The sequence below is a fragment of the Dendrobates tinctorius genome, unplaced genomic scaffold (assembly GCF_039654945.1).
Source record: "Dendrobates tinctorius isolate UK_male_01 unplaced genomic scaffold, ASM3965494v1 ptg000138l, whole genome shotgun sequence".
In the NCBI taxonomy this organism is placed as follows: Eukaryota; Metazoa; Chordata; class Amphibia; order Anura; family Dendrobatidae; genus Dendrobates; species Dendrobates tinctorius.
Window position 1 is genome coordinate 30,331,992 of NW_027361806.1, and position 17,457 is coordinate 30,349,448.

The following is a 17,457-nucleotide window of genomic DNA, read 5'->3' on the forward strand; positions in this document are numbered from 1 at the left end:
GCCCACATAGTGCTGTAATATAGAGCCCACATAGTGCTGTAATATAGAGCCCACATAGTGGTGTAATATAGAGCCCACATAGTACTGTAATATAGAGGCCACATAGAGCTGTAATATAGAGCCCACATAGTGCTGTAATATAGAGACCACATAGTACTGTAATATAGAGCCCACATAGTACTGTAATATAGAGCCCACATAGTGCTGTAATATAGAGCCAACACAGTGCTGTAATATAGAGCCCACATAGTGGTGTAATATAGAGCCCACATAGTGGTGTAATATAGAGCCCACATAGTACTGTAATATAGAGCCCACATAGTACTGTAATATAGAGACCACATAGTACTGTAATATAGAGCCCACATAGTACTGTAATATAGAGCCCACATAGTGCTGTAATATAGAGCCCACATAGTGGTGTAATATAGAGCCCACATATTACTGTAATATAGAGCCCACATAGTGCTGTAATATAGAGCCCACATAGTGCTGTAATATAGAGCCCACATAGTGCTGTAATATAGAGCCCACATAGTACTGTAATATAGAGACCACATAGTGCTGTAATATAGAGGCCACATAGTGCTGTAATATGGAGACCACATAGTACTGTAATATAGAGCCCACATAGTGCTGTAATATAGAGCCCACATAGTACTGTAATATAGAGCTCACATAGTACCGTAATATAGAGCCCACATAGTGCTGTAATATAGAGCCCACATAGTGCTGTAATATAGAGCCCACATAGTGGTGTAATATAGAGCCCACATAGTACTGTAATATAGAGGCCACATAGTGCTGTAATATAGAGACCACATAGTGCTGTAATATAGAGCCCACATAGTGGTGTAATATAGAGCCCACATAGTACTGTAATATGGAGCCCACATAGTACTGTAATATAGAGACCACATAGTGCTGTAATATAGAGCTCACATAGTGGTGTAATATAGAGCCCACATATTACTGTAATATAGAGCCCACATAGTGCTGTAATATAGAGCCCACATAGTGCTGTAATATAGAGACCACATAGTACTGTAATATAGAGACCACATAGTGCTGTAATATAGAGCCCACATAGTACTGTAAATAATAATAATAATAATAATCTTTATTTATATAGCGCCAACATATTCCGCAGCGCTTTACAGTTTAACAGTTTCAAAACACAAGTCATAAGTAACAACGCTAACAATACAATAATTAAAGCAAAATAAGACGAAATAAGACGACCCTGCTGGTGAGAGCTTACACTCTACAGTGAGGTGGGGGAGATACAGAGTACAGGGGTGTATTTACAATGGTGTATTTACAATGAAGGTCCAGCCATCTTGCAGGAGTGAAGGATGGATGGAGATAGTGAATGGGCTACACACGCACACTTACACAGAGAATGACTTTGATTAGTGAATGTGATAGGCCGCTCTGAACAGGTGTGTTTTGAGGGAGCGCCTAAAACTATGCAAATTGTGGATAGTCCTGATTTCTTGGGGTAGAGCATTCCAGAGGATAGGAGCAGCACGGGAGAAGTCTTGGAGTCGGGAGTGGGAGGTACGGATTAGTGCAGAGGTTAGTCGAAAGTCGTTTGCAGAGCGCAGCGATCGGCTAGGCCGATAGACAGAAATGAGAGAAGAGATGTAAGGGGGTGCTGCACTGTGGAGAGCTTTGTGGGTGAGAACAAGTACTTTGAATTGGATCCTATAATGAATGGGCAGCCAATGTAAGGACTGGCGAAGAGCGGACGCGTCCGAGTACCGATTACCCAGATGGACGATCCTGGCTGCTGCATTGAGTATGGACTGGAGAGGGGATAGTCGAGTGACAGGGAGGCCAATTAATAGAGCGTTGCAGTAATCCAGGCGGGAGTGGATCAGGGCGACAGTGAGGGTTTTTGTTGTTTCCATAGTGAGAAAAGGGTGGATTCTAGAGATGTTCTTTAGGTGTAAGCGGCAAGAGCGGGCAAGGGATTGTATATGGGATGTAAAGGAGAGATTGGTGTCAAACATAACACCCAGACAGCGCACCTGCTGCCGGGGTGTTATTGTGGTACCACCCACGGAGAAGGAAATGTCAGATTTAGGGAGGTTAGTAGACGGCGGGAGCAGAAGAAGTTCAGTTTTGGAGAGGTTGAGTTTCAGATAGAGAGCGGACATGATATTGGAGACTGCGGACAGACAGTCACTGGCGTTCTGTAGTACTGTGGGGGTAAGGTCGGGGGAAGACGTGTATAGTTGTGTGTCATCAGCATAAAGATGGTACTGAAAGCCAAATCTGCTGATGGTCTGTCCAATTGGGGCCGTGTAGAGAGAGAAAAGAAGGGGGCCAAGGACTGAGCCCTGAGGTACCCCGACAGCAAGAGGAAGAGGAGATGACGTGGAGCCAGAGAACAAAACACTGAAGGAGCGGTCAGAGAGATATGAAGAGAACCAGGAGAGTGCAGTGTCCTTAATGCCTAGTGACTGGAGCCTAGAGAGTAGGAGATGGTGGTCAACAGTATCGAAAGCTGCAGATAGGTCAAGAAGAATGAGCAGAGAGTGGTCACCGTTACGTTTTGCTGTCAGAAGGTCATTGGTCACTTTGATGAGTGCAGTTTCAGTCGAATGTAGGGGGCGGAAGCCGGACTGTGAAGGGTCTAGAAGGGAGTGAATGGAGAGGTAACGGGTAAGGCGGAAGTAAACTAGGCGCTCCAAAAGTTTAGAGATGAAGGGGAGATTGGAGACTGGTCTGTAGTTGTTTGTGCAGGATGGGTCGAGAGCAGGTTTCTTTAGTAGTGGAGTAACGATGGCGTGTTTGAAGGAGGATGGGAAAATGCCCGAGGAGAGGGAGAGATTAAAGATTGTAGTTAGGTGGGTTGTGACGACTGGAGAGAGAGACTGGAGGAGATGTGAGGGAATGGGGTCGGTAGTGCATGTAGTCGGACGAGAAGAAGAGAGGAGTCTGGAGACTTCTTCTTCTGTTATGGGATCAAATGTGGAGAGTGAGCCAGGGGAGATGTAGGAAGGGATGGGAGTCACAGCACTTGGTGGTTGGGAGCAGATTTCTTGACGGATATTATCTATTTTTTCTGTAAAGTGGGAGGCCAGGTCATCAGCACAAATGTCTGTGATAGGGGCTTGTGCTTTTGGCCTGAGGAGGGAGTGAAAAGTGTCAAAAAGTTTCTTGGGGTTGTTGGCTAGTGAGGAGATCAGGGTGGTGAAGTAGGTCTGTTTGGCAAGGTGAAGGGCAGCGTTATAGGTTCTTAACATAAATTTGAAGTGGATGAAGTCTTCTGGTGTGCGGGTTTTTCTCCATAGGCGTTCAGCACTCCTGGAGCATCGCTGGAGAAGTTGAGTTTGCGATGTGAGCCAGGGCTCTTTTACTCTGTGTTTGGAGGTTCTGAGGGTGAGGGGAGCTACTTGGTCAAGGGTGCTTCCAAGAGTGTCATTGTAGTGATGAACAGCCAGATTAGGACAGGAAAGAGAGGAGATTGGGGACAGAGATGAGTGTAGGGAATCTGAAAGTGTCTGAGGGTTAATAGCTTGTAGATTTCTGACTGTGTGGTAGGTAGGAATGAGCTGGGGTGGGCGAGGATTTGTGAGCGTGAAGGAGAGAATGTTGTGGTCAGAGAGTGAAAGCGGTGAGTTGTTTAGGTGGGAGATTGAACAGAGCCGGCAGAAGACCAGATCAAGGGTGTTACCGTCCTTATGTGTCTCAGAGGTTGAAAGCTGTGAGAGGCCTAGAGAGGTGGTTAGTGATAGAAGCTGGGATGCAGATGTGGAATTAGGGCTGTTAATGGGGATGTTGAAGTCTCCCAGGATGAGGGTTGGTAGTTCTGAGGACATGAAGTGTGGCAGCCAGGCTGAAAAGTGGTCAAGGAAGAGGGTGGGTGAGCCTGGGGGCCGGTATATGACCGCTACCCTGAGGGAGAGGGGACGGAAGAGCCTGATGGTGTGGACCTCAAAAGAAGGGAATAAGAGTGATGGGACTGGGGGGATGACCTGGAAAGTGCATTGTGGGGACAGGAGTATGCCAACTCCACCACCAGGTCTGTTTGTGGGTCTCGGGGAGTGAGAGAATTGTAAGCCACCGTAGGAAATGGCAGCAGGAGAGACAGTGTCAGAATCCTGAATCCAGGTTTCAGTGAGGGCCAACAGATTAAGAGAGTTGTTCAGAAAGTAGTTGTGTAGGAAAGGAAGCTTGTTACAAGCAGACCGTGGATTCCAGAGGGCACAATTAAAAGATTGAGATGAGGGAGTGCAAGTAATGTTAATCAGATTATTGTGGTTTCGATATGAGGTAGGGTAGGGGTCGAGGTTGGGGGATGGTGGACCAGGGTTGGGGGAGATGTCCCCTGAAATCAGTAGGAGAAGGAAGATAAAGAGCCAATAGTTGTTGGAATTGTAAGTAGTTTTTTTCTGCGATGTGTTTGGGCAAGATGGGCTGAGGTTTCTCAGGAAGGTGAGGAGTGTGTGGGAGCTGTACATGGGAGAGGGAAGTATAGAGGGGCTAATGTGTATGAGTCATGATGGAGGGGGGATAGGGTGATGAATGTGGATGGCAAGGGAACACAGGAGGATAAAAATAAAGCACATGGTTAAAGGGGAAGGCAAGGTGTGGGTTACCTGACTCCTGCCCTGACTAACTGCCATGTATAACTGCCGTTTTGCTGGATGCTTATCTTCTGTGATGCTTTGCTTATGGGATGCTTGCGTGCTGTACCCCACACTGCGTGCTTACCCTTAGCAACTACTACATATATAGGCCACACTACAGGGTCAGGAGAGAGGGATTGTGGGAGATGGTTGGGTATAATTTGGCAGCTGGGGCCAGCACACCAGGGGATGGTTAGATGATCAAAGGCACTAGACCAAGATGTGGCAAAATGCTATAGCACCTTCCACCTGATAAGATCTAGAAAGGCCCCAGTCACAGATCTAAAGCAGTAAGTATTACATACAGTGCAACAAATGAATTATACCAAAGCTTTAGCAAGCACATTTAAATATGCAGCAAAATGGTCAAGCAGCAGAAGTATGGAGTTGTACCATTTGGATATATTACAGCAGAGAAATAGAGGCAGCAGAGGTGGGAAGTTGTATCATTCAGGCTGCTTGCTGGCAGTGAATGGAGTAAATACATGCAGGGTGGCTCAGTTGATTACCTGAGTGAAGAGAGAAGATGTAATACTGTACTACTGTAATATGGAGACCACATAGTACTGTAATATAGAGCTCACATAGTACTGTAATGTAGAGCCCACATAGTGCTGTAATATGGAGCCCACATAGTGCTGTAATATAGAGCCCACATAGTGCTGTAATATAGAGCCCACATAGTACTGTAATATAGAGACCACATAGTACTGTTATATGGAGACCACATAGTGCTGTAATATAGAGCCCACATAGTACTGTAATATAGAGACCACATAGTACTATAATATGGAGACCACATCTTACTGTAATATAGAGCCCACATAGTGCTGTAATATAGAGGCCACATAGTGCTGTAATATAGAGCCCACATAGTGCTGTAATATAGAGCCCACATAGTGCTGTAATATAGAGACCACATAGTACTATAATATGGAGACCACATCTTACTGTAATATAGAGCCCACATAGTGCTGTAATATAGAGCCCACATAGTGCTGTAATATAGAGCCCACATAGTGCTGTAATATAGAGCCCACATAGTGCTGTAATATAGAGCCCACATAGTACTGTAATATAGAGACCACATAGTACTATAATATGGAGACCACATCTTACTGTAATATAGAGCCCACATAGTGCTGTAATATAGAGCCCACATAGTGCTGTAATATAGAGCCCACATAGTGCTGTAATATAGAGCCCACATAGTGCTGTAATATAGAGGCCACATAGTTCTGTAATATAGAGGCCACATAGTGCTGTAATATAGAGACCACATAGTACTGTAATATGGAGACCACATAGTGCTGTAATATAGAGCCCACATAGTGCTGTAATATAGAGCCCACATAGTACTGTAATATAGAGACCACATAGTACTGTTATATGGAGACCACATAGTACTGTAATATAGAGACCACATAGTACTGTAATATAGAGCTCACATAGTGCTGTAATATAGAGACCACATAGTGCTGTAATATAGAGACCACATAGTACTGTAATATAGAGACCACATAGTGCTGTAATATAGAGCTCACATAGTGCTGTAATATAGAGCCCACATAGTGCTGTAATATGGAGCCCACATAGTGCTGTAATATAGAGACCACATAGTGCTGTAATATAGAGACCACATAGTACTGTAATATGTAGCCCACATAGTGCTGTAATATAGAGACCACATAGTGCTGTAATATAGAGCTCACATAGTGCTGTAATATAGAGACCACATAGTACTGTAATATGGAGCCCACATAGTACTGTAATATAGAGCTCACATAGTACTGTAATATAGAGACCACATAGTGCTGTAATATAGAGACCACATAGTGCTGTAATATAGAGCCCACATAGTGCTGTGATATAGAGCTCACATAGTGCTGTAATATAGAGCCCACATAGTGCTGTAATATAGAGCCCACATAGTGCTGTAATATAGAGCCCACATAGTGCTGTAATATAGAGCCCACATAGTGCTGTAATATAGAGGCCACATAGTGCTGTAATATAGAGACCACATAGTACTGTAATATGGAGACCACATAGTGCTGTAATATAGAGCCCACATAGTGCTGTAATATAGAGCCCACATAGTACTGTAATATAGAGCCCACATAGTACTGTAATATAGAGCCAACATAGTGCTGTAATATAGAGCCCACATAGTGCTGTAATATAGAGCCCACATAGTACTGTAATATAGAGGCCACATAGTGCTGTAATATAGAGCCCACATAGTGCTGTAATATAGAGCTCACATAGTGCTGTAATATAGAGACCACATAGTACTGTAATATGGAGCCCACATAGTACTGTAATACAGAGCTCACATAGTACTGTAATATAGAGACCACATAGTGCTGTAATATAGAGACCACATAGTGCTGTAATATAGAGCCCAGATAGTACTGTGATATAGAGCTCACATAGTGCTGTAATATAGAGCCCACATAGTGCTGTAATATAGAGACCACATAGTACTGTAATATAGAGACCACATAGTACTGTAATATAGAGCTCACATAGTGCTGTAATATAGAGACCACATAGTGCTGTAATATAGAGACCACATAGTGCTGTAATATAGAGCTCACATAGTGCTGTAATATAGAGCCCACATAGTGCTGTAATATGGAGCCCACATAGTGCTGTAATATAGAGACCACATAGTGCTGTAATATAGAGACCACATAGTACTGTAATATGTAGCCCACATAGTGCTGTAATATAGAGACCACATAGTACTGTAATATAGAGACCACATAGTGCTGTAATATAGAGCTCACATAGTGCTGTAATATAGAGACCACATAGTACTGTAATATGGAGCCCACATAGTACTGTAATATAGAGCTCACATAGTACTGTAATATAGAGACCACATAGTGCTGTAATATAGAGACCACATAGTGCTGTAATATAGAGCCCAGATAGTACTGTGATATAGAGCTCACATAGTGCTGTAATATAGAGCCCACATAGTGCTGTAATATAGAGACCACATAGTGCTGTAATATAGAGCCCACATAGTGCTGTAATATAGAGCCCACATAGTACTGTAATATAGAGACCACATAGTGCTGTAATATAGAGCCCACATAGTGCTGTAATATAGAGCCCACATAGTGCTGTAATATAGAGCCCACATAGTACTGTAATATAGAGCCCACATAGTACTGTAATATAAAGCCCACATAGTGCTGTAATATAGAGGCCAGATAGTGCTGTAATATAGAGTCCACATAGTGCTGTAATATAGAGGCCACATAGTGCTGTAATATAGAGACCACATAGTACTGTAATATAGAGCCCACATGGTGCTGTAATATAGAGCCCACATAGTGCTGTAATATAGAGGCCACATAGTGCTGTAACATGGAGCCCACATAGTGCTGTAATATAGAGTCCACATAGTGCTGTAATATAGAGGCCAGATAGTGCTGTAATATGGAGCCCACATAGTGCTGTAATATAGAGGCCACATAGTGCTGTAATATAGAGCCCACATAGTGCTGTAATATAGAGCCCACATGGTGCTGTAATATAGAGCCCACATAGTGCTGTAATATAGAGGCCACATAGTGCTGTAATATGGAGCCCACATAGTGCTGTAATATAGAGTCCACATAGTGCTGTAATATAGAGACCACATAGTGCTGTAATATAGAGCCCACATAGTGCTGTAATATAGAGCCCACATGGTGCTGTAATATAGAGACCACATAGTACTGTAATATGGAGCCCACATAGAGCTGTAATATAGAGCCCACATAGTGCTGTAATATAGAGACCACATAGTACTGTAATATAGAGACCACATAGTCCTGTAATATAGAGCCCACATAGTGCTGTAATATAGAGGCCACATAGTGCTGTAATATAGAGAGCACATAGTACTGTAATATGGAGCCCACATAGTACTATAATATAGAGCCCACATAGTCCTGTAATATAGAGCTCACATAGTACTGTAATATAGAGCCCACATAGTGCTGTAATATAGAGGCCACATAGTGCTGTAATATAGAGCCCACATAGTGCTGTAATATAGAGGCCACATAGTGCTGTAATATAATATGCTCTATATATATCATCTATCTGCACATATCTCCCCCTGTGTCATCTATCTGCACATATCTCCCCCTGTATCATCTATCTGCACATATCTCCCCCTGTATCATCTATCTGCACATATCCCCCCTGTATCATCTATCTGCACATATCCCCCTGTATTATCTATCTGCACATATCTCCCCCTGTATCATCTATCTGCACATATCTCCCCCTGTATCATCTATCTGCACATATCTCCCCCTGTATCATCTATCTGCACATATCCCCCTGTATCATCTATCTGCACATATCTCCCCCTGTATCATCTATCTGCACATATCTCCCCCTGTATCATATATCTGCACATATATCCCCTGTATTATCTATCTGCACATATCCCCCCTGTATCATCTATCTCCACATATCCCCCTGTATTATCTATCTGCACATATCTCCCCCTGTATCATCTATCTGCACATATGTCCCCCATATCATCTATCTGCACATATCCCCCCTGTATCATCTATCTGCACATATCTCCCCCTGTATCCTCTATCTGCACATATCTCCCCCTGTATCATCTATCTGCACATATCCCCCTGTATTATCTCTCTGCACATATCTCCCCCTGTATCATCTATCTGCACATATCTCCCCCTGTATCATCTATCTGCACATATCCCCCTGTATTATCTATCTGCACATATCTCCCCCTATATCATCTATCTGCACATATCCCCCTGTATCATCTATCAGTACATAGTACTGTAATATAGAGCCCACATAGTGCTGTAATATAGAGCCCACATAGTACTGTAATATAGAGCCCACATAGTGCTGTAATATAGAGGCCACATAGTGCTGTAATATAGAGGCCACATAGTGCTGTAATATAGAGACCACATAGTACTGTAATATAGAGCCCACATAGTACTGTAATATAGAGCCCACATAGTGCTGTAATATAGAGGCCACATAGTGCTGTAATATAGAGGCCACATAGTGCTGTAATATAGAGACCACATAGTACTGTAATATAGAGCCCACATAGTGCTGTAATATAGAGCCCACATAGTGCTGTAATATAGAGCCCACATAGTACTGTAATATAGAGACCACATAGTACTATAATATGGAGACCACATCTTACTGTAATATAGAGCCCACATAGTGCTGTAATATAGAGGCCACATAGTGCTGTAATATAGAGCCCACATAGTGCTGTAATATAGAGCCCACATAGTGCTGTAATATAGAGCCCACATATTGCTGTAATATAGAGGCCACATAGTGCTGTAATATAGAGACCACATAGTACTGTAATATGGAGACCACATAGTGCTGTAATATAGAGCCCACATAGTGCTGTAATATAGAGCCCACATAGTACTGTAATATAGAGACCACATAGTACTGTTATATGGAGACCACATAGTACTGTAATATAGAGACCACATAGTACTGTAATATAGAGCTCACATAGTGCTGTAATATAGAGACCACATAGTGCTGTAATATAGAGACCACATAGTACTGTAATATAGAGACCACATAGTGCTGTAATATAGAGCTCACATAGTGCTGTAATATAGAGCCCACATAGTGCTGTAATATGGAGCCCACATAGTGCTGTAATATAGAGACCACATAGTGCTGTAATATAGAGATCACATAGTACTGTAATATGTAGCCCACATAGTGCTGTAATATAGAGACCACATAGTACTGTAATATAGAGACCACATAGTGCTGTAATATAGAGCTCACATAGTGCTGTAATATAGAGACCACATAGTACTGTAATATGGAGCCCACATAGTACTGTAATATAGAGCTCACATAGTACTGTAATATAGAGACCACATAGTGCTGTAATATAGAGACCACATAGTGCTGTAATATAGAGCCCACATAGTACTGTGATATAGAGCTCACATAGTGCTGTAATATAGAGCCCACATAGTGCTGTAATATAGAGACCACATAGTGCTGTAATATAGAGCCCACATAGTGCTGTAATATAGAGCCCACATAGTACTGTAATATAGAGACCACATAGTGCTGTAATATAGAGCCCACATAGTGCTGTAATATAGAGCCCACATAGTACTGTAATATAGAGCCCACATAGTGCTGTAATATAGAGCCCACATAGTGCTGTAATATAGAGGCCAGATAGTGCTGTAATATAGAGTCCACATAGTGCTGTAATATAGAGGCCACATAGTGCTGTAATATAGAGACCACATAGTACTGTAATATGGAGCCCACATAGTGCTGTAATATAGAGGCCACATAGTGCTGTAATATAGAGCCCACATAGTGCTGTAATATAGAGCCCACATAGTGCTGTAATATAGAGGCCACATAGTGCTGTAATATGGAGCCCACATAGTGCTGTAATATAGAGTCCACATAGTGCTCTAATATAGAGACCACATAGTGCTGTAATATAGAGCCCACATAGTGCTGTAATATAGAGCCCACATGGTACTGTAATATAGAGCCCACATAGTCCTGTAATATGGAGCCCACATAGTCCTGTAATATAGAGCCCACATAGTCCTGTAATATAGAGACCACATAGTGCTGTAATATAGAGCCCACATAGTGCTGTAATATAGAGCCCACATGGTACTGTAATATAGAGCCCACATAGTGCTGTAATATAGAGGCCACATAGTGCTGTAATATGGAGCCCACATAGTGCTGTAATATAGAGTCCACATAGTGCTCTAATATAGAGACCACATAGTGCTGTAATATAGAGCCCACATAGTGCTGTAATATAGAGCCCACATGGTACTGTAATATAGAGCCCACATAGTCCTGTAATATGGAGCCCACATAGTCCTGTAATATAGAGCCCACATAGTCCTGTAATATAGAGACCACATAGTGCTGTAATATAGAGCCCACATAGTGCTGTAATATAGAGCCCACATGGTACTGTAATATAGAGACCACATAGTACTGTAATATGGAGCCCACATAGAGCTGTAATATAGAGCCCACATAGTGCTGTAATATAGAGACCACATAGTACTGTAATATAGAGACCACATAGTCCTGTAATATAGAGCCCACATAGTGCTGTAATATAGAGGCCACATAGTGCTGTAATATAGAGACCACATAGTACTGTAATATGGAGCCCACATAGTACTATAATATAGAGCCCACATAGTCCTGTAATATAGAGCTCACATAGTACTGTAATATAGAGCCCACATAGTGCTGTAATATAGAGGCCACATAGTGCTGTAATATAGAGCCCACATAGTGCTGTAATATAGAGGCCACATAGTGCTGTAATATAATATGCTCTATATATATCATCTATCTGCACATATCTCCCCCTGTGTCATCTATCTGCACATATCTCCCCCTGTATCATCTATCTGCACATATCTCCCCCTGTATCATCTATCTGCACATATCTCCCCCTGTATCATCTATCTGCACATATATCCCCTGTATTATCTATCTGCACATATCCCCCCTGTATCATCTATCTCCACATATCCCCCTGTATTATCTATCTGCACATATCTCCCCCTGTATCATCTATCTGCACATATGTCCCCCATATCATCTATCTGCACATATCCCCCCTGTATCATCTATCTGCACATATCTCCCCCTGTATCCTCTATCTGCACATATCTCCCCCTGTATCATCTATCTGCACATATCCCCCTGTATTATCTCTCTGCACATATCTCCCCCTGTATCATCTATCTGCACATATCTCCCCCTGTATCATCTATCTGCACATATCTCCCCCTGTATCATCTATCTGCACATATCCCCCTGTATTATCTATCTGCACATATCTCCCCCTATATCATCTATCTGCACATATCCCCCTGTATCATCTATCTGTACATAGTACTGTAATATAGAGCCCACATAGTCCTGTAATATAGAGCCCACATAGTACTGTAATATAGAGCCCACATAGTGCTGTAATATAGAGGCCACATAGTACTGTAATATAGAGGCCACATAGTGCTGTAATATAGAGGCCACATAGTGCTGTAATATAGAGGCCACATAGTGCTGTAATATAGAGGCCACATAGTGCTGTAATATAGAGACCACATAGTGCTGTAATATAGAGCCCACATAGTACTGTAATATAGAGCCCACATAGTGCTGTAATATAGAGGCCACATAGTGCTGTAATATAGAGGCCACATAGTGCTGTAATATAGAGACCACATAGTCCTGTAATATAGAGACCACATAGTGCTGTAATATAGAGCCCACATAGTACTGTAATATAGAGCCCACATAGTGCTGTAATATAGAGGCCACATAGTACTGTAATATAGAGCCCACATAGTACTGTAATATAGAGCCCACATAGTGCTGTAATATAGAGGCCACATAGTGCTGTAATATAGAGCCCACATAGTGCTGTAATATAGAGCCCACATAGTGCTGTAATATAGAGCCCACATAGTGCTGTAATATAGAGCCCACATAGTGCTGTAATATAGAGCCCACATAGTGCTGTAATATAGAGGCCACATAGTGCTGTAATATAGAGCCCACATAGTGCTGTAATATGGAGCCCACATAGTGCTGTAATATAGAGCCCACATAGTGCTGTAATATAGAGCCCACATAGTGCTGTAATATAGAGACCACATAGTACTGTAATATGGAGCCCACATAGTGCTGTAATATAGAGCCCACATAGTACTGTAATATGGAGCCCACATAGTGCTGTAATATAGAGCCCACATAGTGCTGTAATATGGAGCCCACATAGTGCTGTAATGTAGAGCCCACATAGTGCTGTAATATAGAGCCCACATAGTGCTGTAATATAGAGCCCACATAGTGCTGTAATATGGAGCCCACATAGTGCTGTAATATAGAGCCCACATAGTACTGTAATATAGAGCCCACATAGTGCTGTAATATAGAGGCCACATAGTGCTGTAATATAGAGCCCACATAGTGCTGTAATATAGAGCTCACATAGTGCTGTAATATAGAGCCCACATAGTGCTGTAATATAGAGGCCACATAGTGCTGTAATATAGAGCCCACATAGTGCTGTAATATAGAGCCCACATAGTGCTGTAATATAGAGCCCACATAGTCCTGTAATATAGAGCCCACATAGTGCTGTAATATAGAGCCCACATAGTGCTGTAATATAGAGACCACATAGTACTGTAATATAGAGCCCACATAGTCCTGTAATATAGAGCCCACATAGTCCTGTAATATAGAGCCCACATAGTGCTGTAATATAGAGCCCACATAGTACTGTAATATAGAGGCCACATAGTGCTGTAATATAGAGCCCACATAGTGCTGTAATATAGAGCCCACATAGTGCTGTAATATAGAGCCCACATAGTGCTGTAATATAGAGCCCACATAGTGCTGTAATATAGAGCTCACATAGTACTGTAATATAGAGCCCACATAGTGCTGTAATATAGAGCCCACATAGTGCTGTAATATAGAGCCCACATAGTGCTGTAATATAGAGACCACATAGTGCTGTAATATAGAGCCCACATAGTGCTGTAATATAGAGCCCACATAGTGCTGTAATATAGAGACCACATAGTGCTGTAATATAGAGCCCACATAGTGCTGTAATATAGAGCCCACATAGTGCTGTAATATAGAGCCCACATAGTGCTGTAATATAGAGCCCACATAGTACTGTAATATAGATCCCACATAGTGCTGTAATATAGAGCCCACATAGTGGTGTAATATAGAGCCCACATAGTGCTGTAATATAGAGCCCACATAGTGCTGTAATATAGAGCCCACATAGTGCTGTAATATAGAGGCCACATAGTGCTGTAATATAGAGGCCACATAGTGCTGTAATATAGAGCCCACATAGTGCTGTAATATAGAGCCCACATAGTGCTGTAATATAGAGCCCACATAGTGCTGTAATATAGAGCCCACATAGTGCTGTAATATAGAGGCCACATAGTGCTGTAATATAGAGCCCACATAGTGCTGTAATATAGAGCCCACATAGTGCTGTAATATAGAGACCACATAGTGCTGTAATATAGAGCCCACATAGTGGTGTAATATAGAGCCCACATAGTGCTGTAATATAGAGCCCACATAGTGCTGTAATATAGAGCCCACATAGTACTGTAATATAGATCCCACATAGTGCTGTAATATAGAGCCCACATAGTGGTGTAATATAGAGCCCACATAGTGCTGTAATATAGAGCCCACATAGTGCTGTAATATAGAGACCACATAGTGCTGTAATATGGAGCCCACATAGTGCTGTAATATAGAGACCACATAGTGCTGTAATATGGAGACCACATAGTGCTGTAATATAGAGCCCACATAGTGCTGTAATATAGAGACCACATAGTGCTGTAATATGGAGACCACATAGTGCTGTAATATACAGTAGATGATACAGGGGTTGGAGAAAATAATGGAATAACCTAACGCTTTGGCATCATAATCTTCGAACATGTTATAAACATGCAAACCGTGACATATGGTGATGTTTTGTAGTTGATTATTTGGGTTATGTGATCTGTGTCTGTAAATTAACTGTTTGTTTTGCAGAATTGTAAGAACATTGATGAGAACCTCTCGGATTTTCAAAGAGGCCAAATTGTTAGTGCTCGTATGGCGCTTGTGTAACAGAAAGTGCCCAGATGTTTGGCGTGTCACGAGGTGCTGTCTCCAAAGTAATGACTGCGTTTGAAAGAGAAGGAAAACCGTCCGCAGCAAAGCACAGGTCCGGCCGACAGTCGAAGTTGATTGAGAGAGCCCGTAAGACTCTAAAGCAAATTGTGAGAGAGGATCGCAAGACCGCGGCTCCGAAAATCACTGCTGAGCTCAATGAACACCTACAGAACCCAGTGTCCACGAAAACTGTTGGTCGGGAGCTGCACAAATCTGGATTCCACAGAAGAGCTGCAATTCGAAAACCGCTGCTCTCAATGACAAATGTTTCCAAGCGTTTAGAGGGGTGTAGAAACCTCCAGGATTGGTCCCTCGAGCAGTGGAAACGTGGGATATTCTCAGACGAATCATCGTTTACCCTATTTCCGACCTCCGGCCGAGTGTACGTTTGGAGACAGCTGAAAGAAGCATTCCATCCAAACTGCCTTCTCCCAACCGTAAAACATGGCGGAGGTTCTCTGATGATCGGGGGTGCTATTTCGTGGAGATCCGCCGGGCCAATGATTTCCCTTCATGGAAGAATTAACAGCCACGATTATTTAGGCATTTTGGGCGACGATGTGCATCCTATGGTTCAAGCACTGTTCCCGGAGGGGAACGCCATCTTTCAGGATGATAATGCAGCATACAGCTAGAATCGTTAAAGCATGGCACGAGGAGCATTGTAATGAAGTAGAGCATCTCATCTGGCCCCCACAGTCCCCAGACCTCAACATTATTGAGAATTTCTGGCCGATTTTAGAGATTCAAGTTAGACGTCGATTACCGCCGCCATCGTCGCTCAAAGAACTGGAGGGCGTTTTACCTGAAGAATGGGCGACAATTCCTCTGGAAACAATTCACACCTTGTATGAATCCATACCTCAGATAATGGAGGCTGTAATCGCCCCAAAAGGTGGACCTACACCATATTAAACTAACTTTTGAGGTTTCCATTATTTTATCCAACCCCTGTATGTGCAGATAGATGATACAGGGGGATATGTGCAGATAGATGATATGGGGGACATATGTGCAGATAGATGATACAGGGGGAGATATGTGCAGATAGATAATACAGGGGAGATATGTGCAGATAGATGATACAGGGGGAGATATGTGCAAATAGATGATACAGGGGGGATATGTGCAGATAGATGATACAGGGGGGATATGTGCAGATAGATGATACAGGGGGAGATATGTGCAGATAGATAATACAGGGGGATATGTGCAGATAGATGATACAGGGGGAGATATGTGCAGATAGATGATACAGGGGGAGATATGTGCAGATAGATGATACAGGGGAGATATGTGCAGATAGATGATACAGGGGGAGATATGTGCAGATAGATGATACAGGGGGGATATGTGCAGATAGATGATACAGGGGGAGATATGTGCAGATAGATAATACAGGGGGATATGTGCAGATAGATGATACAGGGGGAGATATGTGCAGATAGATGATACAGGGGGAGATATGTGCAGATAGATGATACAGGGGGAGATATGTGCAGAGAGATAATACAGGGGGATATGTGCAGATAGATGATACAGGGGGAGATATGTGCAGATAGATGATACAGGGGGAGATATGTGCAGATAGAGGATACAGGGGGAGATATGTGCAGATAGAGGATACAGGGGGAGATATGTGCAGATAGATGATACAGGGGGGATATGTGCAGATAGATGATACAGGGGGACATATGTGCAGATAGATGATACAGGGGGAGATATGTGCAGATAGATAATACAGGGGGATATGTGGAGATAGATGATACAGGGGGGATATGTGCAGATAGATAATACAGGGGGATATGTGGAGATAGATGATACAGGGGGGATATGTGCAGATAGATAATACAGGGGATTTATGTGCAGATAGATGATACAGGGGGAGATATGTGCAGACAGATGATACAGGGGGAGATATGTGCAGATAGATAATACAGGGGGAGATATGTGCAGATAGATGATACAGGGGGAGATATGTGCAGATAGATGATACAGGGGGAGATATGTGCAGATAGATGATACAGGGGGAGATATGTGCAGA